Source organism: Rissa tridactyla, chromosome 1 (assembly GCF_028500815.1).
Source record: "Rissa tridactyla isolate bRisTri1 chromosome 1, bRisTri1.patW.cur.20221130, whole genome shotgun sequence".
Lineage (NCBI taxonomy): Eukaryota > Metazoa > Chordata > Aves > Charadriiformes > Laridae > Rissa > Rissa tridactyla.
The window spans coordinates 146977550-147005538 of record NC_071466.1 but is presented as its reverse complement, the minus strand read 5'-3'; the positions used below and the strand labels follow the sequence as shown (position 1 = coordinate 147005538).

Sequence of the window (27989 nt, the reverse complement as noted above, 5' to 3'; positions counted from 1 at the left end):
TGCTTGGCTCACCGCAGCCAGGCAGCAAACGGGTCCTGAAAGCCACACGCTGCCTCCCAGGTCAGAGATGCTGCTGCAGAGCTCAGGAGTCCCATCCCTCTCCCGATCTGGCTCTTTCTCTGGTAAGAGGAGTTACGGGGCTGGGAGGGTTGATCTAGGCAGTGCCGGTCAGCCTGGTGCCAGGCAGGGATGCGTTAGATCTGCCCTGCTCCCATCCCACCCACAGGACGCCCGTGGGAGTTCCTGCCCCAAGAAGTAAGGACGAAGCCAAGAAAGAAACATAGAAACATTCCTCCATCTCTATCTCTCTCTCTTTTTTTTTTTTTTTTTTTTTTTTAATCCTTTTCCCGTCAGGGTTACCACCCTCTCTCCCCACTTCTATGGAGAGGTCTGAAATCTCACTGAATCAGCAATTGTGAATATTATCTATGCTGTTAATGGTTTGCATCTTTTTGCATCAAAGGGTAAAATCACTTAGGGACACACACACACACTGAAAAGATCATATACAATAACGCATCCAAGCAGGGAAAAAAAAAAGAAAAAGGTTGTAATGCTTATGAATTCCAGATGATGACTCTTTAAATCCCCGAGAAGGCAGTGAAATTGTTTGATTGTTCTTGTTAATTATTGGACTTGTCCCAGTATCAAATATTTGTAGAAGATAAGACTTCCCTCGTGGAGATGAATAATAACCGAACTTGCTCTTCTTTGAACAATTTGGCTCGGGGTGCGCGTAGCTCTGCGTTTCCCACTCTCGGGCTGACACCCCGTCCAGCCGGCTTCGCCGCCTCATCAACGCACGTGTACAAAACGCTCAATTAAAAATAAAAGACCCCGTTAAGTAAACAAGAGAGAGAGAGACCGAGACCTCTTACTTGCAGAGCGCGACTTTATTACCAGCGGAGGTTGTCTCCGTGCCGTCGTCGTGTCCCCCCCCTCCCCGGGCCGCGGCCGCCCGTCGCGCCGCTTCTTACCCCCACCCCGGGCGCGCACCCCGACGGCAACGGGCTTGTTCCCCAACAGCTGGTTTAAGCGCGGGCAGAACGGACGCCCGCCGAGAGGAAAATACAACCTCCCCCCGCACACGCACATCCCCACCCACGCGCGAAGCCCCGGGAGCGGCCGGTCGGGTCCCCCGCGAGCCGGCCCGGGACACGGCAGCGCTCACCCGGGGAGCGGCGGGGGGTGATGGCGGAGAGGAGGAGGAGGAGGTAACCGGGGGCTCCGGGGGGCGGCAGAGGCGGGTTGCGGAGCCAGGCGCAACGCTGGCTGCCCGCCTGCCGGGGGGAGCGGTGACACAGCAGGGGGCTCCCCCGGCCCCTCCGCCCTGGGGGACGGGTCTCGGGCTCCGCGGCGGCCACCCCACCCCGGGTGGGGAGCCCGCAGGCCGCCCCCGCGCGCCCCACTCGCGGGACCCCACTCGCGTCGCGGGGGTGACAGCGACGGGCTTCAAACCCGCCGCCGTTTTTTAGGAGGAGCGCGGGGCGGCGTCTCGGTGCCGGCCCCGAGGGGAAGGGCGCGGGGGAACCCCCAACTTCGGATTCCCCCCTCGGGTTCTTGCGCACGCGTGGGCGCTGCGCCCGGCCGGGGGTCCTGGAGATTGAGAGAGGGAGCTGAGGAGGGGGGGCTGCGGCGGGCGTCCCCACGGGTGTCCGTGCGGTCGCGCCGGTGTGACAGGGGCTGCCGGTGCAGGAGGTGCCAGCGGACACGCACACGCCCACGGACACGCAACTCCCGGGTGTTTACTCTTCGCAAAGAGCGGGAGGGGCGGGGGGAGCCCTCCTCGGGAAGGGACCCGGTAGCGACGTCTCGGGGACCCGCCACAGCCCCGATCGGTGAATAAGCTCCCGGCGGGAGGAGGGGAGGGGGGCAGGAGGCGGAAAGGGCTTGGTGCCCCCCGCCGCTTTGAACCGCTTGTTCAACCGGCGGAGAGTCGCCCCCTCCCTCCCTCCCTCTCCGAGGGACAGTGATGATGATGATGATGATGATGATGATGATGATGATGAGGGCGGCGATGGCCGTTCGCTGGCTCGGCGGGGGCGTCACTACTTACCGGCAGCCGCCCCGCCGCCGCCGCGCAGGGCCGCCCCGGGGCGGGCATCGGCAGCCGGCGGGAGGAGGTCGGGACTGCTCGGAGGCAGCCCCGGCGCGTCGGGGAGGGGGGGGACGGGACTCCCTGCTCAGCCCCCTCCCCGCGGCCGCCACCTCGCCTTCCTCCTCCTCCTCCTCCTCCTCCTGCCTGCCGGGGTGCCGGCGGCGGCCAGGCGCGGCGCGGCGAGCCTCTCCTCCCCCATTGTTCCCGGTCTGCCTTTCCCTCTCCTGTTGTGTTTTTTTTTTTTTTTAATTTTTTTTTTTTTGCCTTTTGTTATTTGCACTCGCATTGTGTTGTTTGTCTCTGAAGCCGCCTCATGACCAGCACAGGGATTTCACCTCGTCCTTGAGAGACAGAGCGAGAGAAGGGGGAAGGGGCGGGGGGGGGGGGGGGGAAAGGAGGGGGTGTGGGGGGGAGAGAAAGGAAGAGATCACCAAACACCCATCTCCCGGTCCCTCCCCGCACCTCTGCCTCTCCCCACCCCGCCACTGTCTCACTTAGCACCCCGCGCCCGGAGGAGACATTGCAGACAGCGGGTAGGTGCGCGACCGCCGCCGTTTTAACTTTCTTCCTCGCTGCGGCCGCCGCCGGCTGCTGCCGGGCTCCGCGGGGCTCCCCGGGCGGCGGCGGGGGCGGACGGGCCCCGGCGAGGGGCAGCGCGGGGTGGATGGAGGAAGAAAAGGGGGGAAAGAAGTGGGGAGGGGAAGAGGCGGCGGGGCCGGCTGACAGCGCGGCCGGGCGCTCGCACACCTCCCGAAGTTTGGCACAACTTGTCACGCCCCCCCCCCCCCCTTCTTCTTCCTCCTCCTCCTCCTCCTGCTGCCGCTGCCGGGGCTGGGGGCGGGCGGGGGCGGGCCGGCCGCCGTGCCCACGCGTGTGTTGTGGCGGGGGAGCCGCTGCTCCGCGCCCTTGCCCGGGCATGGCTCAGCCCTCGGGATCCCGGCGGAGCCGGCGGACAGGAAGCTTTAAATTATTGTAAATTGCCTCTCCGTCCGTCCGTCCGTCCGTCCGTGCGTGCGTGAGTGGAAAGCGGCGGCCGCCGCCGCGCCGCTGCCGGGGAGGCGCGCAGGGGCGAGCCGGGGCGCCGGGCTGCGGCCGCGGGGCGCGGGGGGCAGCGGGAGGGAGGGACACCGGGGGCGGGGGTGGGGGGGGGACACGACACGACGAGGCTGTTTACATCTCTCTGCGAGGCATGTCCCTCGCTTGTGCCGGAGGAGGGTGACTCCGCGGAAGGGGCTGAAGGCTCTGGGATCACTCGTTTCGGCTGTTTTCCCCTCAAAAAAGAAAACGGGTCGTGGGGGAAAAAAATGATGTGCGGGTGAGGGTGGGGGGCGCGGCCGCCCCCTCCTCCCCGGCGGCCCCCGGCCGGGCTGGCGCTGGCGGTGGGAGCGAGCGAGCGCTGCCTCCTCGGAAAAGTTAAGGGACTTTATTCCAGCCCGAGTGCGGTCCTAGAATAACCGGAGCCGCTCGCCGGGAGGAACGTGATCGGCTTTTCCCTGGGGATGGCACGCTGCCTCAGCCCTGTACTTTGGTCAAGGGTAGAACCAATAGCAAGCTGTGGGATTTTGGGTAATAAGTGTGGGAATCTGCAAGAGGAGTAGGTCTAAGAGTGATTTGTTTTCGTACTGCTCATGAATAATGGCCTCTAGCTTTTTTTTTTTTTTTTTTTTTTTTTTTAAACCAGCAGGCCAACGAAATAGGCACGTGGGAGATTTGTAGGCGTTCAGCATCGCGATCATCAACAACAACAACAATACAGTAGGGGCGTCCAGGAGGACGGTGTCTGACGAGAACTATTTTCTTTGAGCGGCTAGTGTCGCACGCTGGCACAGGTAGCTTTTGTTATCGTTGCTACCGCTTAACCCTTGCAAAAGGAAAGCCAGCAATATCCTAAAATTAGGGAGGAAGTGTTTCTGATTTTTTTTTTTTTTTAATGGAGGTTTATTTTGCTCCATTTCTGTCAAAGAATGGAATATTAACTTCAGTTCAAATTTAAAAAGGAAGTTTGATTCCAGCTGCAGAACTGTAAGATAACGTGTCCTGGCTTTCCTCCTCCCCATTTAAATACAGCTAGCTGGCTGCAGCCTTGCTGAAGTGAACCCCTCAGATTAAAAAGCAATTTCTTATAAATGAGGAGCCAGTACAAGAGTTCTTAATCAAAATATTTTATCACCTGAAACTTACCTGAGAACAGCTACAAATATCTGCTGCTATTTTTATATCCTCTTAATCCTTCCCAGCGCTGTAAAATACATTATTGCCTCAGAAATGAATTCATCATCTTGCAAAATGCACTGTTTACAAATATTAAACTGGGATTGCAAGGGGAGATGTTTTTTTATTTATTATTATTTAGCTACAATACCTGGTCAGGTTATAGCCAGCTTTGTTTTATGAGGTTTCTCCAGCTGAAGAGCAAAGGGCTGGCATCGATGTGTTGCATTTTGCAAGTGGCTAGCATGTCTATTCTGACATGATTTGAACGCGAGAACCCAATAAACACGTGGAAATCTCACAGCAGAGCTTTTTGGTTGAACTTGAAAGTGTTTGGGTTGCGAGTTACACTGTAAGGAGTACAAGACTTGAAAGCTGCAAGTGTCTTATGTAAACAGATGGACATTTGAGATGCATTGACTGTTTCGAGTTAATTCGGTTAACATGTGGGTGCACATGTATTTAATTTAGCCTAGTATAAGTTTTTGTAAGCAGTGGAAGCTAATACATGCTTCTTAGAAAGAAAAACGAAGCATGTGAATTTTGCCCGTAGACGTGTGAGCTCCAGCTGTAGAGGTTCTTAGGGGCTGCCGGCGTCCTCTTGCCGTGATCTCGTAGTACCAGGTGAGAGTTAACAGAGCGCTTACCGTTTTTCGCTCAAGTATGCAGGTAGCTTGCTAATGAATTTTGAAATGGTGAGGTCTCTGCGCTGAGAAAATATAAAAGCGCTTAAACTACGTCTTGCTGCACCTTTATCTTACGTGCTGCTTGCCAAAACCAGTTAGGTTGAGCAATATCATTAAACTGTCAGATGGCTTGTTTACAATGGGATAGTTCCGCAGCGTTCGGGATGAAGAAACAGCAGTTTTCTTTTACTCCTCGTAAAAACGTACCGCTGCGTTCCAAGAAGGTTTGCAAGTGGCGTAGCTAACTAGCGCTGCATAAAGCGATAGGAGGAGATTGAGACTTGGCATCTCTGGCAGCGCTGCTGTAATGCAACGTGTGTACAGGAGCTTTGTTTCTGCCTGCAGTTCATACTTACCCTGGTATAAAACACTGTGATGTTGGCATATGGATGCACCAAAAAAATTGAGCGTTTGTTGAAAAATAAGAATTCCGGCGTTTAGGAGAAAGTAAATGAACAGTCCTTCTAAAAATACAACAGTATGCTAAAATATTGCCAAAGCACTGCTGTGACGCTGTTGTAAGCTGTCATATTTTTTGACCATTATAAATAGATTAGTATTATTATAAGGATTTTTTTGCTGTTAGCAAAGAAGTTTTTTTTCCTGTTTTCTACATAAGGATCCTCGCACGTCCCCTGAACGGGCAGGGCCGTGCTCCCACTGAAAGCGGTGGGAGAGTTGCTGGTGAGGAAGTGGGCAACTGGGCCTTGCACGCTGGGAGCAGCCCTTGTAAAGCTTTAAAGTCTCCTGTATTCTTAAATCATTTTTTTATAACCTCTTTTGCTTATATTCTCCATTTCTTCAAGACGTTAGAGATGGTCCCGTTCATCACTCATCATATATATTATTACTATGTAGTCAAGTTCAGATCCAGATTTGGTTTAGACCGTACGAATTCAAGCCTGAAACAAGAATGAGCTCCTCTTTGGTGGCACTCAAGTTTTGGGGGCTTTGGGGAGTTTTCTTCTTTTTTCATGGTGTGCTCAGACCCAATTCTGAAAGTTTCCTTTTGGATTTGTGACTGAACTGTAGGAGTAGGGAAGTTTGAAGCCAGATCTCCTTCCCTTTGTGAAATTTAGTAGCAGATAAGAACATTTGGGTCAAGACCAAAACATTAGATTCACATCCTACTGCTAGTTATGCCCCAGTTACACCTTCTTTGGGCATCGTCTGGAGAGCGGAGGTTGCAGGTAAAGCGGATTTCCCATGACTTGAGTACAGTCTATTAAAGCAGCTGGAGTCCACGTGCTGCTTGCTCCACTGGTGGACATCCTAGATAAGCGTAAGATGATCATTCTTGCACTAGCTTTCCCCATGTCTCTGGCCTCTCCGAGCCACAAACATCTGTGTCTGTGAACACAGAGGCACAGGCACGTACACAGTACGTTCTGTATACGTAAAGTGCATTATCTGAACAAGTTTTTCTTACAGAGCACACCTCCTTTCTGGTTGCACACGTTTCTTGTCAAGGAGACCATATGCTTCATGACAGCTTGAGTAGGGTCTCTTCTAATATTTCTCATGGCTTTATTTTTTGTCTTCTCCAACCTCTCTCTCTTCGTTTGAGCTGCAAGCGTAGATTGAAACTCAGGTAATATATAAGAGGATCCTTTAATATTGGCTATTTTCAGAGGCACAAAGGACAATTACTTTCTCTTCCTACTAACCTCCTGCTGGCTTACTAGCTGCTTGGGAGGCAGGTGATTTTAAGAATGCCACTTTACCCAGTGCATCAAATAGGGAGCAAATCTTTGCTCACCAAGATCCCAGTTCCTACACCCCCTGGTAACACCAAAAATTGAACTTGAGTGGCCCAGAGCGCCAGCTCCTACTGTGATGACTCATACAACCATCAGCACTTTTTAGAGTTAAATTTGATCCATTGGCCCTGAGCAGTGCTGCAATTGCCAGCTAAAAGACCCTTCATTGAATTGTCCTTTAACCGAAGTCTTCCCCCCCCCCCCCCTTTCCTGTTTTTCTTTTAAATAAAAAGAAATCCTGGTGACAAAGCTAAAGTGTATTCTGTGATTATTGTTTAAAGAAAAGAGTATTTACCTATATTTCATGGAAATGAATTGCCTGAAAATTGCAGGTCAAAGTTATTTTGTAAGGATAGTGTTCTTCACTACTGCAAAATCCCCTCAAGAAAAAATCTCCCACTATTTAAATTATATACTTATGTACGAGTATTCGATCCTTTGAATGGTTATAGTTAAAACACATGGGAGAGTCTGTACTGTGTTAATACTAGTCTGATAAAGGACACTGAACACTTAAACCCATCTTTTCGGTTTGTCCTGAGAGAAACTGAGCAGGCCGAACTGTCCAGTGCCATTTGGTGACATTTTGAACCTTCCGCAAGGAGCATAGTTTTACAGAACACAATCCAAATAAAACCACATCCCAGAGGAGTGATTTCCATTGTAGTCTCCTGGTCCCTGGGAGGGTGGTCCAGGTTTTACTTGAAATGAGTCTAAAAGGTCTTGGGAAAGCTGATGTCTGGTTCAGATTTGCTCTACATAGGGTACTTGCCTTTGCTATTCAAAGCCTGGGGAGATGCTTAAGGTATATTGGAATGTTAGTAAAATTGTATTTAAGGCCCTGCTTTTAGTGGCAGTGATGTTAATGTATTTAATTTAATTTAAAACCAGATTTTCAGCACGGACTTCTGGTTTAGGCAGGGTAGAAGGTGGGCTAGGACAGCAAACAAGTGGTGGGACAGGGTGAAGTTGCCCGCTCATAGCTGGGCAATAAGGGCTCCTCCTGCTCTCAGAAGTTGCTTTGCTCACATTTTTGTGGAGAGGGGTCAAAATTCGGTTAAGCTTGCTCTGCTCAGAAGCGTTGCGCTGGCCCTGAAGCAGATGTAAAAATGGTTTGCAGTATCTTCAGTTTCTGTAGGAGATAGGTGAATACAACAGGTTTAAATGCGACTGAGTGCCGTGCTGTGTTTTGTAGCAGTCAGTCTAAAGACACATTTAATTAAACTGATTCAGTGTCTAAACTAGGATTATGGAGTCTACCTTTCACACTGCTATAAAATCCTGGCATGTGAGTGAGCTTTCAGTGTAATGAAAAGGGCTGGGGGACACAGTTGTAATCCTCAGCTAACCAATTAAAAGTTAATTTTACAGTCCATTTTAAAAAAAGAAAGCAAAATACCTGTTACATGGCTAAGTCAGTGCCTTTGGTCAGTGAATGGCGGAGTTGCTTTTCTTAGCTAGGAACACCATTTTAATGTCACAACCGACCTTCTAGCGGGAGATTAGTCCTAATGGACCGGGTTTATACTGAGAAAAATTGAGAAACCATTAGAGAAGAGAAGAAAATTAGAAAATGAATGGTTTTCAAGTGATTTCAGAGCAGACTGAATTAAAGGCAGATACTGACTTCTGCATTAAAGAATTCTTTACAAACACAGAAAAAATACCTGTTCTGTAACGAAGTGATTCACCCACCAAATCACAGTCCAGTGTAGTCTCCTCCTCCACTGACTCTGGAAGGAGCCTGAGGACACTGAGGTTTCCAGGGAAAGGGGGACGTTGTGGCTCTTTGTGTGCCGTCCTTATGCGTGCATCCAGGAACATACAACTTGTGTTTTCACTGAAATGAGCTTGCTCCTTATGCCATGCAATTAAAGATCACGCTTCTCATGCCGGAATATAGGCAAATGCATAAATAGTAACAAGAAATGCAATACATGTGTCAATTATACTTCCGTTTAATAATAAATTGAATGCATCTGCTACGAAGGGTATGCAAAATATATAAGAAGCATATGCAGTCGCAGGAAAGTGAATGTGCTAATGCAATATCCTGCTTTACGAATTCAAATCTGGGAGAAGAGGGTGTTTAGTAGGAGATACTGTGCTCTTTGCTGTGCCTTCGATTGATTTTATATTTGTAATAGTATGCAGGCGGCCGCCAGAAGCAGGACAGTCTGATTCTGAGAAAACGAAATGATTTGTTCCGATTCCTGGGAATGCGAGTTTGTTTAGCGGCACCATGGTGCATTAAGTGCGTTGTGGTTGAGATTAACAGATGTAGGACAATTAATTAGTTCAGGTTTGTAAGTCATGCATAGATACTCGGTCAGTAGGCGCACACGTAGGGCGAGCTTTTTAGTTCTCGCTGAAACTTGTTGCTGAGATCGGTTTCGTGCCTCCTGCCGATAGTTAGAAAAGACAGAGCTGGAGTAGAAATACTGAAGTACTTGTCACTTCTGTAAAACAGTTTCCATTTGAAACCTGAAATTATATATAATGAGGCATTCCTATAAACAGGGTTGCCGTAGGTAAGTAGCAGTTTGCATGGGATGATGGAAGTTTTGCGACCGTAGAGGAATAATATTAATTCTCATGAGAGATTACAAATGAGTAAATGCTGATGAATATGTACAAATATGTATGTGCGGATTTAGTGCTTCTGAAAGGCAATTGACAGTTCTGGAAACTGAAGGCCTCTCTCTGCCAGGAAAGTGCCGGAGAGGAAAGCAGCGATGTAAAAACGTGTGGGGTGCATCCCCAGCGTTAGCTGGGCAGCCCCTCCGTGGGGAGGAGGGGGGTCAGGTCTCCACACATTGGGGGCCCGCTGGGTAAAACACTTGCTTACAGGATTCTGGAAGCCGGCGTGTAGTAGACCGCTAACACATTTAAAACACATGCTTGGGAACTTCACGTGGACGCTTAGCTCCTCCCCCAGTCGCAAAATGCCGTTAGACCGGTGTCTTGCTTTGTATGAGGTGTTGTCTTTGCATGATAGCAATATGTGTGTGTTTATGAGGAGTGATGGGGGGTGGGGGGAGGGAGGGAAGTCAGGCAGAGCCTTGCGCCTTCTACTGCGTGTCCCGCAGTTCTTTTAAGAACTAATGCATTGTGTCGGTACAGAAAGTGGCTCCTAGTGAGAAGTAACAAGCTGAAATGGGGTAGAAAATGGAGAAACCAAGAGATTCTAATCCTTAAAGGTATATTGGAGGTAAAGGTGTGGGTACAACGGCGTGAGGAGCAGCAGCAGTTCTATACCCAAGCACCTCTGCAATGCACACAAATGCAGCGTAAAGAAGGAGCAGTAAGAGGCTACGTGCAAGAGAAATGCTCTTGCGCAATAGTGTGAAGTTTTAAGAATGCAAGATTTTTCGTCTTGCTTTGCTTAGTTTTAAGTTCTGTGTTTTTATGTATGAGAAAAAGGAAAATGTTTACTGGTTTACAGCCTTATATAATTATTTTTATCTCAGCATGGTAAGTTTTGCTCCTTCTAAGCCTAAAGTGCTTAGAAATGTTTCTGTGCTTCACTGTCCATTTCTAATTAACTCAGAATATGGCACGTGAGTTGTAGAGGTGTGGTTTATGGCCCTGATTAAGAACAATATTTGAGTATAGGCTTAACTTCAGGAATGTGGCTTAGTTCATTTAAATTCAGCAAAATGTGAGTGTTTGCATAAGTGCAGTGTTCAGTTAGAAAAATGAGATTTCAATGCAGCCGAAGTCCCATTTTTGAAGGCAGCGCAGACAGTGCCCTGTTGACCTTCAGAGTCCCCCGGGTGCCTAAGTCACTCTAATGAAGGGAAAAAATTAAATAGAAGTTGGTTTCCTAAGTTACCTGTGTTGTTAAATATTACTTGTCTGCTGTGACAAGTGAGTGTGAGAGGTGTCTTCTAGGAGCTCCAGAGACTGTGGGATTTACGTGGATTCCAGTTTTATGGAATCATGTTGAGGGCATTTTAAATGGTTAATAGTAGCAGAGATGAGCTTCTCTAAGTCCTCGTACGGTTTTGTTTTCTTTCATAGCACCAGGGCTGTTGGTCAGGTTGGACCTCAGGTGGTCATCTGGTGAGGCCACCTGCGTGGGGCAGGACCGGTGCCAGCAGAAGATCAGGTCAGCCATGATTTTGTCTAGTTGAGGCTTGAAAACCTTCATCGATAGAGATACCGCAACATCTCCAAGCAACTTTTGGTTTGTTCTGGTGCGTTGTCTTTCTCTGATTATATTTCAGTTTGTGTTATGTTGCGGTTAAGTACATCTGTGTTCATTTTATGATACTTGCTGGTCTTTTTTTCCTGGTTGATCCTAGGCCAGTAATGCGAATGTGTGTAGGATCTTTGTTTATAGTTTACACGCAAAGGCTAGCTTTAACCTAGTGAAGCTGATCCTTCTTGGCTCCCTCTGTTGATACAGAGAGAGAGGCTTCTGTAGGAAGTGTTGCAGAGCAAGAACTTCCATATCACCATTGACTGTCATGGGGACCACTCATCTCACTACACCAAAGTTGCCCTTGTGAGAGTGGAGCTGAAGACACGGGAGATAAGCACTATATGCCTGGTTTTGTGCCTGATACCGTCAGGGCAGGCTTTGCTATTTGTTTTAGTCCATTGATGTTAAAACCCTGAGGTGGTGAGCCTTCGGAAGCTCTAGCCACTTGAGCGTGCATCCACATGGGATTTCCAAAATTGCAGAAAGAAGTTCAGCAGTCAGTGTTCACTGGTGTTTAATGGGCTTGGGAACACAGCTGTTTCCAAATCCAGCTGTTTCAAAACAGAAAAAAACCCCAAAACAAAAAAACCTTTCAAAAATGAGTGAGACATTGACAGTTTTGCTATTAATTTCCTTTATTTAGTGGGACAAGATTTTGTCCTCTTTTTGCTGTTCAGAAAGTGTGGCGTTTTTTCAGTATCTTAATAGGTTTTGGTTCAGCCCCTTGTACGGTTTCCCGTGTAGAGCTTTTGTTTGTTTGTTACAGCTCCAGCTTTGGAGAGCAACGAGTGGGGTGTTTCTGTGGGGCTGTGGACTTCTCTTTATTGACTCAAACACACAGTTTAAAGAAAATGGGGATGTGTGTGGGGGAGGAAATGAAAGTATATTGTTTTTTATAAAGTATCACCTGCAAAGCGCTTTTAAATAAACCCCTATATAACCATGTATGGGGTTTTTTTCACTTGAAAGACACTATCTCCTTCTTCTAAACATTTGCACAGCAAAGTAATGCATTATTGCATTTTCATAAATAATTGAAAAGCAACTTAAAAGAAAGTAGGCCAACAGAAAAAAAAAAAAGAAAGTGTCGGTTTCAAATTTGAGAGAAGAAAAATATGTTTCCTTCTTGATAGCGAGTCAGTTAAATGTTATTAAATCCCATTCTCCCACCCCGACATGACCAAAGACAAATCTGGCAATTGACAGTTTCATTTAAAAGAGAGAGAAATGGGGAAAAAGGTTTTGGAAGGCTGAGTCTGGTTTGTTTTGTTTATTCTTTTTTTATTTTTTTTTTTCTTCCCCTTGGTAAGAAAGGCATTTGTGACCCCTTATCAGTTTGCAAGTGACTGAGGAGCAAATCTCTGGAGGTCTGCGTGTTGGCTTTTCAGCCCTGTTCTCCGTGCTGGGCTGTAATAATGCAAGCTATTTTAGAACTGTGCATACGTTAGTGTTCTGGCGCGGCATGATACAATAATGTGTGAAAAAGCATAAGATCACACCTTGGTGAAACTTGCAGATTTCCTGCATAATCCGACAGTGAGCTCTTGTCAGGTTTTGACTATATGTAAAGTGAGAATAAAGTTTCCAGAAGCAAAGCGCAAGCCTTGGATGCATTTTGAATGGCTGCGCAGGGATTTTGGCCCTGACGCACTTACGAATGTGCCTGACTTTAAGCACGTTAGTCCCACCGTAGCCAACGGGCCTCCTTCAGCACTTAAAATTTGGCGCACGCTGTATAAGCCCTTCGCCGAATTGGAGCTTTATTTTTTGCTAGCGCTTGGAAAGATCAAAGAGCCAGTGTAAGTACCTTCTTAACAAACAATCAGTAAGAGGAGCAGTTTTCATGTAACATACTGGGTGATGTATCTGGCGACAGAAGCAGGTGTCACCGGTGGGAATGGTTTACGGCCACAGGTCTTGTCACCGGGCTGTTGGCACGTCGGTGCTGGGCTGGTGTGGCCGAGAGAGGACGGGCAGGCTGCAAGCGAAAACATATATGGATACAAACACTCTCAATGCAAGATGAGGACCTTTATTCCAGCAGTGGCTTTGCGTGGGCTCTGGCCATGTATTTGTGCTGGGCCAGAAGTCAGAGGGATGTTGGGGGAATTGCTGGGTGAGGTTCTGGCGCTGGGCAGGAGGCCAGACTGGCAGGTCCTAACGATCCTTTCTGGCCTGGACATCAAGAGATCGGTGATTGCCGGTATTAATGTGTTGCTACGTGGTGTTTTAACATCAGAGCTACTCAAAGAGTGGACCCTGTTCAGGTGAGCCCCAGTGGGTGTAAGCTTCGTGCGACTGATCCGTCCTCCAGAGGAAAAAATATCAGCATGTGCATTCTTCCCCGCTTTCTTCCCGGATTTACTCCATCTCCTTTTATTTTTTATAACCAGTGCGTCTGTATTTTAAGTCACTGCCCACCATTTCCAAAATGTGTGATGCATTTGCTATGGATCTGGAATTTGGGATACTTTGATATAACTTCGTGTAGGTTTTATAGAAACACCTGACGTGTATGTTTAGTTCCTAAACACCTTCTGTGCTTGATTTATCCTCACAGGTTGTCAGGGTACTCAGATGACCTGAAACCGAGGAAGTGAGAGGGAGCTCAGCTGGCAAAAGTCTGACATCGAGTCTGACTGCGGCTCAAATTTGTTTTGCAGAGTTGAGCCCAGGCTGCGTAGGCGGTGAAGAAAGCCTTCTTCACCTTCGCCATTGTATCCAAAAAGCTCTGAGCAGCATAATTTTTTTTGCAGGTGATGAATAACCTAGTTAGCTCACATTGTTTCTATCCAGTGACGGTTCTCCGAGGAGGCACGGTGGTAATTCGTAATAGCATACTCAGGTTCAGGCTCAGTGGTGGAGATGCTCTGGTGGTTCTTCGGTAGGTTTTCTCAGTCAGAGAAACCACGCTGTCAGCCATCTACCATGGCCCACCATGCACTAATTACTAATTTACATCAGATGCTACTGTTTAATATGGCTCTGCAGGTTGCCTTCTAGTGTAGCAGGCTCACAACTTTTAACCTAGCTGGATATTTTCAAGGTCCTGTGGCAATTGTGATCACCAGAGGCATGCAGATCTTGAGGTTAAATATATGGAGGATGCTCATAAGGCGGGGTCATTCTCTGTTGTCACAGAATTTCCTTTCCCTTTGGTTGCCTTGACCGGTGTCTCTTAAGGTAGAAGGCCAGACCTGTTTGTCTCGGGGGGGTTTCTTGTATAGGTTGAAGGAGGGCGTTCTGGGCGGAAGACAGAGTCATTTTGTGGACACAGAACAGCATGCATCGTTGTTTGTGTTATTACTGGTTTACATTTTTTGTATTTGTAAGAACAGCATATTGATGTCTGCGTGTTGAAACTCTGTCTTTTAGTGGCTCATTTTCTTTCCGAAAAAGGAAGAAAGCTACATTCTTTCTAAGAAAAACCCGGAATTATATTGGAACAAGTACTAGTGCTGTGTTCATACATGATCAAATTCAGGAAGATTAGGGCACTGTGTATAAATTGCTTTCGTGTTCGTTGGGTTAGCAGCTGTCAAATAAGTGATTATAGACGTTGGCAAAGCTTTTCTTTCCATAATCGCTGTGAAACAGGGATGGAAATGTAACAGATGCCACTTAATATGGACCAGCACCTAGGTTCTGTTTCTGGGTCTGCCTCTTTATTGCCTCGTGGCCAAAGTTTCTTAGCATCTCTTTTGCTTCAATTCCTCACTACTTGTAAATGGAGATAATAGTACTCTCTTCCTTTACAGGAGATTTCTGAGGCTGTATGTTAAATCGTTTGAGATCCTTTGATGAAAGATATGAAATATATGCAATAGCATTAATGATAAGATTAAATAGAATAACTCTGTTGAGATTGAGGAAAATTATTGCTCCTAGGTGAGCTTTGCTTTGCTGAGCAGTGTTAACCTTCTGCAGGAAATAATTTCGTCCGAGACTGTGTTGGGGTTTCATTTCCTGGGATTTTTAAATTTGTTATCTGACAAGGCTTTTTGATATCAGGCGCTACACTTGAAGTCCTGTTGAAGAGCAAATGAAGCGTTGTGATGCTATTTTTTGCAGCATAGGAGTCTATGGTGACTCATTGAGTGTTGGTAGTGCCTGTGACAGATTAAAAAAAATCAAATCAGTTACTCCCAGTGAGACGGATACACTCAGCCAGACCCTATTTGAGAATTATTTGCTGCACAGTTAAGACCAAAGTACACATCTTCCCCCTCCCCCCCGAAAGAATCCAGCTTATCATGAAATGTTTATCAGAGCCATATAAACATTTCTCGACTGCTGAATTTTGAAGGGAAATTCTTTCGGTCAAACATATGTATTGCAAGCAAAACTCTTCACAGATTTAAAAAAAAATACATAATTAGCTTGGTTACAGCCCTAATTATTACCAAGCATGCCAGCATCTGGCAAGGGTACGGCGATCTGGGAATTCACTGCTTGAAGCCATGGAACAAAGTGTTCTGATCCGACCCCAGGCAGCGAGTCCAGGACTTGAACTGGAATCTTCAGGAGCAGAGAAGTCTTAAGTGTCTGGAAAATTGGCCTGTTGAGTCACCACGCAGGCACTAAAACAAAACTAATTTTAAGCAGGTCAGAGTTCAGTGATTCCCTCTGGAATCTAATTTTTTTTTCCCTTAAAAAAAAAAGTCTCATGTTTTAAGTGAAAAGGGTCAAAGTTGATGCACTGCTACAATTTTTGAATGCTTTCCCTTAAGAACAGCCACCCAGGCTAGGATTAGCATGAAGGGCTGCTAGGCTGGCACTTCAGTGTCTGGGTTAAAAATATTTTAAAGCAGTAAATGCAGTCAGAACAGAGAGAGAGATCCCAGGGAGCCTTCCTGTTCAAAAATGTGCGAGCTCAGGGCAGCAACTGCAATGTAATTTAGGGCAGTATATGCTTCATAGCTTTGGAGAATATTGCCTCTTGTTAATGTTACATTGGAGGACAGTGGGATAGTAGTAATTTTAGAAAGGTGGAATTCCTGTTTGTTTTACATTGGAAACTTCAGAATAAATAAAAAGAAGCATCAATTGAGGAAGAAATGTAACTGCCGAAGCCCAGCGATGAATCCACCTCTGAGCAGACTATAGAAACGACAGGGGAAAGTGGGTATAGAAACATTTTCGTGGGAATGCAGCTGCAAAAGGAACTTAGCAGACAAAGGCAAAATCAGGTACGTACTTTAAAAGGCATGTGGGCAAACTTTTGTCTGAGAGCCCAGAGAGGAGCCTGCTCACATTAAATTACAAAATGTTTGGGGGGATCAAATGACACAAAGCTTGTATTGCTTTTCCATTGCTGAAGAAGTGGGGCTGTCTATAAGCAGGGATGATTCAAATAGCTATTTAAAAAAAACACAACCACGCTTGTGAGAGTGAGAGAGATTTTTCATTCCCATTCCTTTATTAAGATGATTTCCTTCTTTTTCCCTTCGGATCTTGCAGCGTTCCCTTTATATTTGCAAGTGAAAAGGACGGGGTCTGGACTACCTAGGGAAGCTTGAATCTGAACTCTGTTTGTGTCAGGCGTTGTGAGTTTGGCGATCTCTGTTTATCTCTTAGGAAATAGTCATGCTTGCACAACAGGGCAAATGCAACGCGCAGATGTCAGAACAGCTAAAACAAAGAGGACTGTCTAGGAAAAGCCATGCCAAAGCTAATGGCCAGAGTGGAGAAGCAGCAGCTAAGACTTCTGGCTTCTTTTCTTACCCATGCCTCTGCATGGCTGTAGGCAAGTCTCTAGGCCAAATGGAAAGCTCCTTATTCTTGGTAGTGAGTTGTAGCTCCTGCGAACTGTACCGTTGATAGGAGGATGTTTGTGGGAATGGTTGCTCACGTAGGGGTGCAAAGGTTTGCGCTCTGGTCATCGGTGCGGTAGTCAGACTGGTCTGCAAAACAATACCTATTCCACGGGTCTTCCCCTTTGATGTGCTAAGTGCGTGGCTTTTTGAGTGAAGGGGCTATAAAGCTTAAAATTTATTAGGAGAACCTCAGTCTGCCTTGCTAGTACGCAAAGTTATTGGAATGCTTCTCCTTTGTATTCCCGTAGGTACACAGCGCACGGGGATTTGAACGGGAGGATGTGTGAGGCTCTGAGATCCAATTTGTCTTCCAGGTTACGGCAAGGCTCCATTTTTTCTCAGGCTTAACAAGTAGGGACCATAGTTTAGTAAATTATTTATTTAAATTTAGGGAAAACTTACTGACATGCAATTGCTTTTGCATTTAAGATCACGGTTTATAGCCCTTTGAAGTCTGCATGTTTGAAGGAAAAAGAAGTGCTTAGGATAAGCTGAACTTGAATTAAATCGTGTGGGCAGGTAACAGATTGAATTTGCGGTATGGCTCGTTTTGCTAAGGAAGTCAAGCAATGAGTAATGCTGGGCCGACTTGTATCACAACAGGAGGTGGTGTAGCTTTAGTGCAAGGTAGTGTGTCTCACTGAATCTGAATTACGGACCAGTTCTAACTTCAGGGATGATGATGGTTCTGAAGAAAAAAAAGTTCATTTATGATTTGTATAACTTTATGATTCACAGTTGTGAAGCTGTGATAAATCACACAGGTTTCCAGCCGTGATACTTTCATTTGCAGTGATTTGAAACTTGAAAATTACAAATTGTTTAAAGGTTTGGATTTATTTTTTTTTTTCTTTTTGAACGATGTATTTCTTTTCACTAACATGTAACCCAGTGGAAACTTTGCAATAAGGAAGAATTTTAGGGAGCTGAGAGGCAGAATGTGTTTTAGATAGTTCCCAAATATAGTACTGATTTTTTTTGTTTGATCTTTGCATTAGTAATTCCACAGTTGTCCTTGTATCCAGCCCCTTTTAAATCTTCCCTTAGCGCAAGAGGGTTGCAGCCTGTGCATGCTGTGCTGATCCTTTTTGTTTAACTGGCGATGCTTTTGCACTCAAACTAGCTATCAGAATATGATGGGTCAACAGGATCGTTCTCTTTATCATGAAGCACACCTGAAATATCTGCTTAGGTAGCGCCTGTGAGTTCTCAGCAAATATTCAACCCAGTGGGGAGCTGCAGGACTCACCTCCATCTCCCAAGGGTTAACAGTAACCTACAATAATAATCCTGTGGCACAAAAGTGCTTCTTTTTATGCATTACCTATTTCCAGAGGCCTAATTTAGGTTTGGTATCAAAATGGATATCACAAACGCTTGAGCTTCCTGCTGAGAAGGAAAGTGCTACAGAGAGACTTCGTTCTCTGTTATTCTCATGGTGTCCGGGAGGGGTGAGGAGGCAGGGAAACAGTTGCTGATATCGGTAGCAGTGAGTATAAATAGTAGCGGGATGGGTTGCAAAGGTAAAATAGTTTGACAGTATTGTTCCTGTGAGAGCCTGGCCTTTGCCTTTGGTTAGAATACATATATATGTGTGTGTGTGTAAATATACGCGTCTTCACATACGGGGCAAATTTACCCACCAACAAGAAAAAAAAAGGTTATATTTTGTAACTTCACAAAAATTTCACCTGTCATTAAAGGAAAAGATTATTGCCATGGAGTAAAACGAAATGGTGTATTCTCGCCTAAATACATAGACAGCTACACTCAAAGATCGGCACGCGTGTGTCCCTGCTCTCTCCGTGTATGTTTCATGCCAGATTCTGCTGTAGATCCAGTTGAACTGTTTTCATCAGTTACTTTCTTCAAGGATCTGTTTGTTGAATGTTTTCACATACAAAAAATCATGTTTGGATTTTTTTTGTTGTTGCTGTTGTAAGAAGTAGAAACAAGGAAAACAAAAGCTGGATTTTAAAAAAAGAGATTTTTTTTGAGATCAGAAATGCTTACTGAGTTCCCAGATAGTTTCTTCCTCCCTGGTATTGATTTTCCAATGGAAGCACAGGTGGGGGGAGAAAGAAGCTTTTAACAAAACCTGAAAAATACTTGTGTTTCTGAATTTCCTGGCAGTTGCTTTTTTTTCCTGCTCTTTTGTCCCAAACTTGGTTATATCAAATTTGACGCAGACCTGTCCTCCTCCTTCTGCCCGTGCAGATGCCCTCAAGGATGGAGGAGCTCTTGCCTCGCAGCCTGCCTCCTGCCCTTCTGGACCAAAGGATAGCATGCTTTGGGTGGGAGGGAAGGTCCTGTTGGGGAAGCTATCGTCTTTGCTCGGTTCCTGGGGTTTCTCATTGCTTTAGCCTGGCGGGCTCAGGTGCTGCAGCGTGGATGTGGTAGATACTGCTCACCTGATCTCCCAGCTTGAATGAGTGTAGGCATAGTGTTTTACATGTGAGGTCTGACTGGGCAGAACGGTGGGGTCTGGTGGGGAGAAGACAGGAGTCCTGACCAGCCCCTGAGGTAGGTCTTCCTTGGCGTGCTGGCCAGTCAGTAGGCCATCCCCGTTGGATGTACGGTGATGGAGCTCGGGGCTGCGTGTCTAAGTGTAGAGGCTTACGTGCTGTGGGAATGGAGAGGACAGAGCCAGGTCGGGTCTGACGGGATTTACTCAGTTGGTTTCAGCTCTGCACATGTAGGGTTGCATTGGTTTTGGCCTGCAGTCACCTGGTTGAGCACTGAAGTGGCCCTTAAGCAGAGCAGCATTTGCCATCCCGAGTGTAGTGGATGAGTGTATGGCCAAGAGCATGGAGAGCATGAGCTGCGGCCCCGCTTTGCCACTGAAGTGCTCTGGCGTGCTGGCTAAGTCTCTTGACCTTTTGTTCATCAGTTTCCTTGTGTTTAAGGATGTACAGACTTACCATCACACATGGGTGTTGCAAGAATTAATTACCATTTGCATGGTTTTGAAGACTTATAACCCTAAATAAACAAGAACCTAATCAGTTATTTTTCTTCATATTTATACTATAGGAAAAATCTACTAATTTATTTCCAAGCGCGTGACACACAAAAACTATCTTCACACTTCTAAGTGGAGCTGGGGCTTGATGCCAACACTTTTTTTTCCTAGTGAGTATGGTATACTTGTACTCTCAGATAGAATGGTACAACCTTGCAGTTTCACTCAGGAGGTGGAAATTTTTTTCTTTTACTGCCTTTTTGTACTTACAAGCTGTAAATACCAGGTGCTTCTCTTCGGTCAGGTTCTTTGTCCTTGTGACTGCACCCATTGCCAATGTCCTTTAGCAGGTGAACTTACTCCTTTGGAGTAGCTCTGACTAACTAGTAAACTATACGTGTTTTTTCCCATATGTTCTGCAGTCTCCTTATACATTAATTCTTGCTCTTAAAGAATCTGGGAATTAGGGAAGAAGAATGGAAACAAAATATAATGGGGATGCTTGTCACCTCTTACGCTCTTGCCTCTGTGCGTGGAGAAGCCCTTCAGTATGTGGGTTTGGGAAGGAGGGGTAACTCGTGTCCCACACCTGATGCAACCCTACAGAAATGCCATACAGTGCCCTGGTTTACCGTAGAACATCTAGGCACAATGGGGTGAAGGAAATCGGACTTGGTGGCTGTCTCCGCATTTGCCGTCATAAGGGAGTTAAATCAGAGCTAAGGGGTTTTTTCTTTTGTGTTTTAATTTCCTTTGTTTTAAGAAAGTATTTTTTTAAATGAAGTGGGGGAGGAGGGTAATATGCCACTGACATGCTTTGGGATCTGAGGCTCCTGTGGACCCCATAGGATGTCAATGGACTCATTAAGATTTAGCCAAGTTTTATGCATTATTCATAATATACATTCACAGCATGCACCCTAAAGACTGTCTCCTGTGAATGCTTAGTCAGAATCATTTGCATTCTGTATTATGGATCCATAATATAGAATATATTTAGCCACATTTTGTGTATTATCCTTTACGCATATTTCCAGCCTTTACTCTTCTGGCATACGCAGCAAATATGTTTAAACAATAGCATGCAGTTGTGTTTTGTCGCTCCATAAAAACTAATGCATAATAAGGACTCTGATGAAAATTAATTATTGCATAAGAGCAATGGACAGGCTTATTCCTCTTTTTAGCTTCAGTGACATTTTAAATTTACTTTTCTAACGTTTAAGAAGTGTTTTAAATTCTGGGCTGATATTTTGTAATTTTTTTGTTTCAAATACGAACAAAAATCATTTTTGATGTGGAAGGTTGGCAGATGATGAAACATCAAATTGAAACTGAGATGCTTAATAATCATAAGAGTCGTTTGCTGTGAGTTTACTCTAATCCTACAAACGTTATTTCTGCTGTACATGACAAGACGAAAGAGTCAACAAAACACCACATCAGAAAATTAATTCTCTTTCTGTCATCTGAAGCGTTGAAGCTCCTCTGTTTTCTCTTTTCCTCGGCTGCCATTACACCATGGGGATTGGTCTGATCTCAGCTTTGCCACTGATCTGCTGAGTGGCCCAGATATGTTCCTTAGCACGCCTCTGCCTCAGTTTCCCCATCTATTACACAGAAATAGCAGAAATGGTGCTCCTAGAAATCCTGTATAGTAGCTGTCTACTTATATTTACTCCTTCAGCACCCCATCGCTGCTGATCAAGAACATTCCTGTGGGAAATACTGCTCTTGGGAGAAAATGGGATTTCTTTTGGGGCCAATTTGCAGTACAGTCAAGGAGATATAAGGATTATCTTCCTTGTGCAGAATCTGTTAAGGGATCATTTTTATGAAGTGACTTCTGATTTGGGGACCATAAAAATATTTCTAGTTGCCAGTCCCTGCGCATTAGAACACCAGACAGGCAAGATCCAGGATCTTCTAGCATCTTTTGCAGATCCGTTTCCTTTGTGGAGCAGCCCCTCTGTATATTCAGGAAGACATAGGGAATGTCAGCCTTTCGTCCCTTTCCTTGTTCAAGGAGGTGCTACAAGGTTGTACAGGTAACAAAAAAGCTGTTAGTATGGTGATGTTCTTGTCTCAGGAGCCTGTGTCACTGTGGGCAACAGTGGTTCCTTGAGCCTAAATACAGACAATATGCACAAAGGATATCAAGTGACTTACTATGTCAAGTTTTTTGCAAATGTTGTAATACCTGATGAAAAGCCAATGCTTATCAAAATACTTAAAAAAAAAAAGTCTTGATATCATGTAAGATTGAAATGTTTTTCCCATCGTAGGCTTAACAGGAGAATGTTTTGGCAAAGTACAGTTGGGAGGCAAATAGTTGGTATAAAATGAGTTCAAAATCCTAAGGATTATTTATATTTACTTTTTTCCACTCGTTCTGCAAGTTTACCTCTAGGCAACGCTTATACGTACATGCCCTGAAGATACGATAGAGGAAGGATTTTGCTGTGGCCTAAGCGAAGTGGAAACGTGCTATCCTTTGGTCCAAAACTGACTTTCGAGCTCTCAGTAGAGTAACATCTAAAATATAAACATTTTATTGCCTTTCTGATCAAAAGAGATGACCAGTTTTTCCTCAAAATTTTTCACAGGCCAATTGAGAATTCTAAATTTGTTTATAAATACATGTATTTTGTGGCGTGCCATGGCTGTTACTTCTTCCTTTTGTTTACATAGCAATTGACAGTTCATGATGTTTAAGTCTGATTCATAGAAGCAAAATATTTCTTTTTTCTATTCTATAAGATGTAGTGTACTGTACTTGGCACTGGTGAGGCCCCACTTTGAGTACTGTGTCCAGTTTTGGGCCCCTCACTACAAAAAAGACATGGAGGTGCTGGAACATGTCCAGAGAAAGGCAATGAAGCTGGTGAGGGGTCTGGAGAACAAGTCTGATGAGGAGCGGCTGCGGGAACTGGGGTTGTTTAACCTGGAGAAAAGGAGGCTGAGGGGAGACCTTATCACTCTCTACAACTACCTGAAAGGAGATTGTAGAGAGGTGGGGTCGGTCTCTTCTCCCAAGTAACAGGCAATAGGACAAGAGGAAACGGCCTCAAGTTGTGCCAGGGGAGGTCAAGATGAGATATTAGGAAAAAGTTTTACACCGAAAGAGTTAGTCAAGCATTGGAACAGGCTGCCCAGGGAAGTGGTGGAATCACCATCCCTGGAGGTATTTAAAAGACAGGTAGATGTAGTGCTTAGTGATATGGTTTAGTGGTGGTTTTCATCAGCGTTAGGTCGATGGTTGGACTCAATGATCTGAAAGGTCCCTTGCAACCTAGGCAGTTCTATGATAGTGCAGTGCGGTCCTTGTCTATGTGTAGTGTAGTAATAGTCTATGCAGAGTATAGTATAGTAATAGTCTGTGTAAAGTGTAGTAATGTAAAGTAAGGAGTAATCATTGTAGAGGGAGTATTGGCTTTGAGAGCAAACTTTCTTGGATGTGTTGTATGGTGGCTTTATGTGCAGTGGAGCAAAGCTACCTTTCCGTCTTAGTTGCTTGTGTTACTGTTGCATACAGGGGACGGGAAAGAAAAAGGGAAGGTATGGGGCTGAGATCCAGGCTTACCCTCAGCTTTGTCCTGAAGTTTTTCTTGTTATCTCCCTTGAATCTCGAGCTTGCCTTCCATCTTCTCTCCTATTTCCCTCTCCTCCCCATCTCTTTGCATAGCCCTGGCACTTCTCTGCTGCACCCTTTCCTCCTTGCTTTACCCTGAAAGCTCCAGCATAAAACCCAGACTAATATATGCATCAAAGATTATTAGCTTGGTCTCTGCTGCATGCTGCATGCTTACGGGACTGAGATTGTTGGTCCACCTCACTAGTTGGACATCAGCATCTGAGACCAGTGAGAACGTATTTTTTCCCATTGCAAATCAACAGGACAGGAACATAAATGACATGCAAAAATCCAAGACATCAAAATACCCCTTTCAGATTCACAAACATGCTATATATAAGCCTAACTTCTGAGATTTTCTTTTGTTCTCATGAATACCGTTTACATTTGAGCAAATGCAAATTCATTTCCACTTTTGATACTCTGGAAGCTGCTTCTGTAAAGTGAGTAGAATGTTCCCTTTAGTCATAGAGAATCGTTATGGTTGGAAGAGACCTGTAAGATCATCAAGTCCAACCGTTAACTTAGCTCTGCCAAGTTACCACTAAACCACATCCCTCAGTCCATCCCAGTTCAGGTCCCAGCACTGCGTGTACGACACCTCGGTCTCCAGAGCATTTGGCAGTTCTGCTCCGTCTGTTATTCTTTTCAGCAATTTATATTCATATTGTAAAATGTGCGGTAGTGCAATGAGCATGGGTTTTGTTAGTGTTATTATGCTTACAATGTGGAAAATAAAGAACTTGCTTCCTACTGTTTAGCGAAATTTCTAGGAAATTCCTAGCAGTTTTATCTAATATTTGCAATAGGTGGCTTTATCTTTCTAAATGATTTCTTCAGTGAACAGCTGTTTAAATAGGAACTAGGGGACATAGAAAATGAGCATTGTACATTAGCTGGACTCACAAGGGACGGTAAGAGAAGGGTTTTCTTTTCCTGTGCTAATCTCTGTACCTCCACAGTAGTATCTGTCCTAACAGAGTCCCTCTATACCTGGTTTCAATTCAAGGCTTCTCAGGTACTGTGTTACCATTATGAATAATTACACTGTAGAAGCAGTGGTTTGAATGCTTAGATTTTAAATGGGTTTCGCTGGGTTGCCTACTGTATTGTCATTCCATTTTACAGGTGGAAAGGTTGTGGGTTTTTACTGCTGGCTCAATTCATCAGAGGAAAGCCAGACTTTCCAGTTAGCTGATACTATTGTTCACTTTGTTCTCTTGGTGTTCTCTCTGCCCTTTGTCCAAAATCATCTGCATAACATTTCTGTCCATCTGTAGTGTTAAAAAGTCTACAGTCAGAACCCTCATGCATGGTGGGGTTTTAAAAGTAATAGACTCTGATTTCCTTTTTATTAGCCTTGGTTCTCAGCGTTTATAGTTCAGGATCTTGAACTATACAACAGTAAAATTCAGTGCTTTAAAAAAAGAAGCTGAGGTTTTCATACAATCACAAGCTTTAAGGAAAGCACCAGGTATTCCAAGACAACAGAAAAAGTTCATGGGTATTTGCAATCCTGGAACTTCCTGGAATGCACGATTAAAAGGGGCCATAAAGACTCTTAGGTTGTGTGTTCCTCCCACACAGAAGATCTTTCACCTTGTGGTGTTTTGTGGGGTGCATAATATCCAAAGAAGAAAGGTGAGACTGTGCCTCTTATACCCCCATTCTCCATACAGTAGAGTTGGAAGCGGAGGAATACTCAGAACAATGAACTGTGTTTAGTGGAGATAACACCATCAGATTGTTCTTTCTGCTTAGGTAAAATTATCAGAGGAATAATTTCCCCCAAAATTTAATTGAAGGAGAGGTGCAAATTTGCACAAATTTCTGTATTGGGCATTGCTCAGCTGCTTTGACAGACTCTGAAGACCTGTGCCTTAGAAAGGAGTATTCCTCATCAGTGCTCTAAATCTGGCCCCTTCCACTCATCTTTGCTTTGTTCTTGTACCATCAGGATGGCAGGGAGTAAAGACCCTTCTCTCCTACTTCCCTATTTCCTTCCTTATAAGAGCTGGCGAAATCAGCCTTGCTCAGCCAGCAGGACTCTTCACCTCCCAGTGTAGACAAGGCTTCTTCTATATTCTGGGTTTTGTTTCCTATCTGAAATACTTAGATCGCTGATATGGCTCTGTTCAGAAATAGTTTTCTCTCCTGTTTTTCTGTAACATTTTCTGTACGCATACAAGTTTCTCCTAGGAATAATACCAAAATTCCCCCCACCCCTTTTCTGGTGGTCACTAGTAAGGCTTGAAGTCACGTTGGGGCTTGCTGTCCTTGCCAGGCTGTTACTTCACCTCTGTTGTGTCTCATCCTTGGCCCAATTAGCGTGCCCATTATTTGTTCCCAAGTTTAAAACCCTTAACTTTCTTTTCACCATTGTCTCACTTTTGACAGTTTTGCAGCAGTGGCACTTGCTCTGATCTTATTAATTTCTCTTAGCACTGAAACCATTTTGTAGTGACGGATGCAAAAGCGAAGACAAGAGTTTAGAGCCACATTCATTCATCTCTGTGTTATTTTAATGCTAAATCTCAATGATAAATATTAGTATTATATTACTGCTGATTAAAATGTACAAGAAAAAAGAGCCTTTTTTTGAAGATCAGCCTATTTTACCGAGTAGAGGGGATGAGAGTCTTGCTGAAAAGGGTAGAAGACGAGGAGCCTGGTAGGTATGTCCATTTTAAATGTGTGCCATGTGTGCTGAGGGTGACTTGGTTCACATAGAATATTTGCAGTCCAGTCAAAAATAGAACTCATAACTTGCATGCTTGTGCTTCCTCAGTCCAGTCCCTTTAGAAACAAATCTCCACATTACTTTAAAAGAACAGAACTGAAACATGACCGCTGGAGTTTACATCAGTTGCCTGGTGATCTAGAATGAGAGTGAGGAGGAAAGGCAAGGGACAAAAATTGGGACAATATACTGGGAGGCTTATGCAGGTGTTATGAGTGCTGTACCTGCCCTGCCATGTAGGACTTTGGCCTTCATGAGTGTCGGTCCAGCATCTCCTGTAAGTACTGGATTAATACAAATATTTCAAAACTAGTGGTAGTATAGTTAGGATGTATTACTGTAGTTCACCAGAACTAGGGTAAATCTAGTAAATATCTAGTAAATACATAGTAATATCTAGTAAATAAGGTAAATATCTAGTAAATAAACTGCAGACAATTGCAGCCTTGGTTGCAGCTGGCTTGTTTCCTAAATATTAATACTAATACTACACTGAGAAAGTAAAACAATTTAAAAGAACTGGTTGGAAAATCTGTACAGGTGTAAAAGTTAAGCATATGGCAGTGCGGAGATTGCCAATGAAAATGACAGATGATTAACATTCATTAAAACTTTCAATTAACACCTTGAAAAATTCCATAAAATAATACTGCACGTAAATAATGTGTGATCTCTCCAAGCGTTCTTCTACCTGTTTGTAAGGGAAAGGAAGAGAGAGAGAGAAGAGGGGGAATGTATTCCAAAAGTACTTACTACAAAGATTATTTTAGGCCTTGGTTTGTTTTGGAGTTCAGTGGTCTAGCGATGAATAAATCAAATTTGAGCTGTCAGAATGGGAAAAGATTTGGCCTGGATAAAAGTTAGTTCTTATGTTCCCAAAGATGAGCAAAGATTTTCTTATCTGTATTTTTGTTGTGAGCATGAGAAAGAACCCGGGAGAAACTGCAGGGCAATGTGCAGGATGCTCTGATCAGTTAGCTAATTACAGAGATTAGTACATGACATTCGTTTCAGTCCTGCCTGTGTCATTCCACATTGCTCTCAGCTTCAGCGAGATCTCTCCACGTTATGGAGAATTCTAGGTCTGTGCCTTTTCTTGTTGGTGCATACACATGAACTAAGGAAGACAGATTTGTCTCATCTAAGTAAGCTATGTGACAGTAAATTAAAAAGTCAACATTAAGAGCTGACTTAGATGTCAGTTCTTAATGTCAGCTGTTAATTATACTGAAAAAAAGCTTCCAGAATCAGGCATGCCCTGGTTGTTTTGACCTAAAGAATTGCGTTTCTGGAAGGAAAGAAACATCTCGGTCTTGTAAAAGCAGGTGTGCAGTTTAAGCAATGCAAGTAAACTCATGTGAATATCACCTATGGATTCTTTGACTCATGGGCAAAGAAAGAATCCATTGACACTAGCACTTGCATATATTTTCTGTTTTTCATTACTGAGCACTTCTGTGGTCCTAGCTAGACTCAAGTGCCACAGAGCTCTGGAGATACGGGCATCCAGACTTCGGGCTTAATTTCCTTTACTCCACTCCTGTTTGAAGTTCTTGCATTTGTTCCTTCACCATCTTTGTATCTTCTTCATAATCAGGTCCAATCAAGGCATGAGTGTGTCAATTTGGAATGTGAACCCCCTTTTCCTTCCTTTTTAAAATGTTGTTTTGCAGGCTTAGAGTGTATGTCTGTACGTTGTCATGATTTCACAGTGTTAGCATGTTAGAGCCATCATTTGTTTGAGGCAGCTGAGGACTCACGAAGAGGATGTAATGGCTAGTCAAAAATACTACGAAATAGCTCCATTTGTAAAGCTATATGCCTTTGGGGTTGTGGGAGGGATGGCGAGAGAAATGAGAAGGCCTCTATCTAAAA

The 27989-nt window shown here is 44.8% G+C and overlaps 1 protein-coding gene across 11 annotated transcripts in view; it reads left to right on the top strand.

Annotated features, from left to right (window-relative positions):
• The first annotated feature begins 1158 nt into the window (after positions 1-1158).
• Positions 1159-27989, top strand: part of SOX5 (SRY-box transcription factor 5) — a 657730-nt gene continuing 630899 nt past the window's right edge. For 3 of the 11 annotated variants that reach the window (XM_054207631.1, XM_054207620.1, XM_054207630.1), the window contains exon 1: positions 10935-16151. The gene's annotated coding sequence lies outside the window, so the exon portion shown is untranslated. Of the gene's footprint in view, positions 1215-2515; positions 2632-2964; positions 3114-3782; positions 3928-4862; positions 4934-10934; positions 16152-27989 lie in introns of those variants that run through there. The other 8 variants (XM_054207621.1, XM_054207627.1, XM_054207629.1 and 5 more) reach the window with 8 other exon arrangements.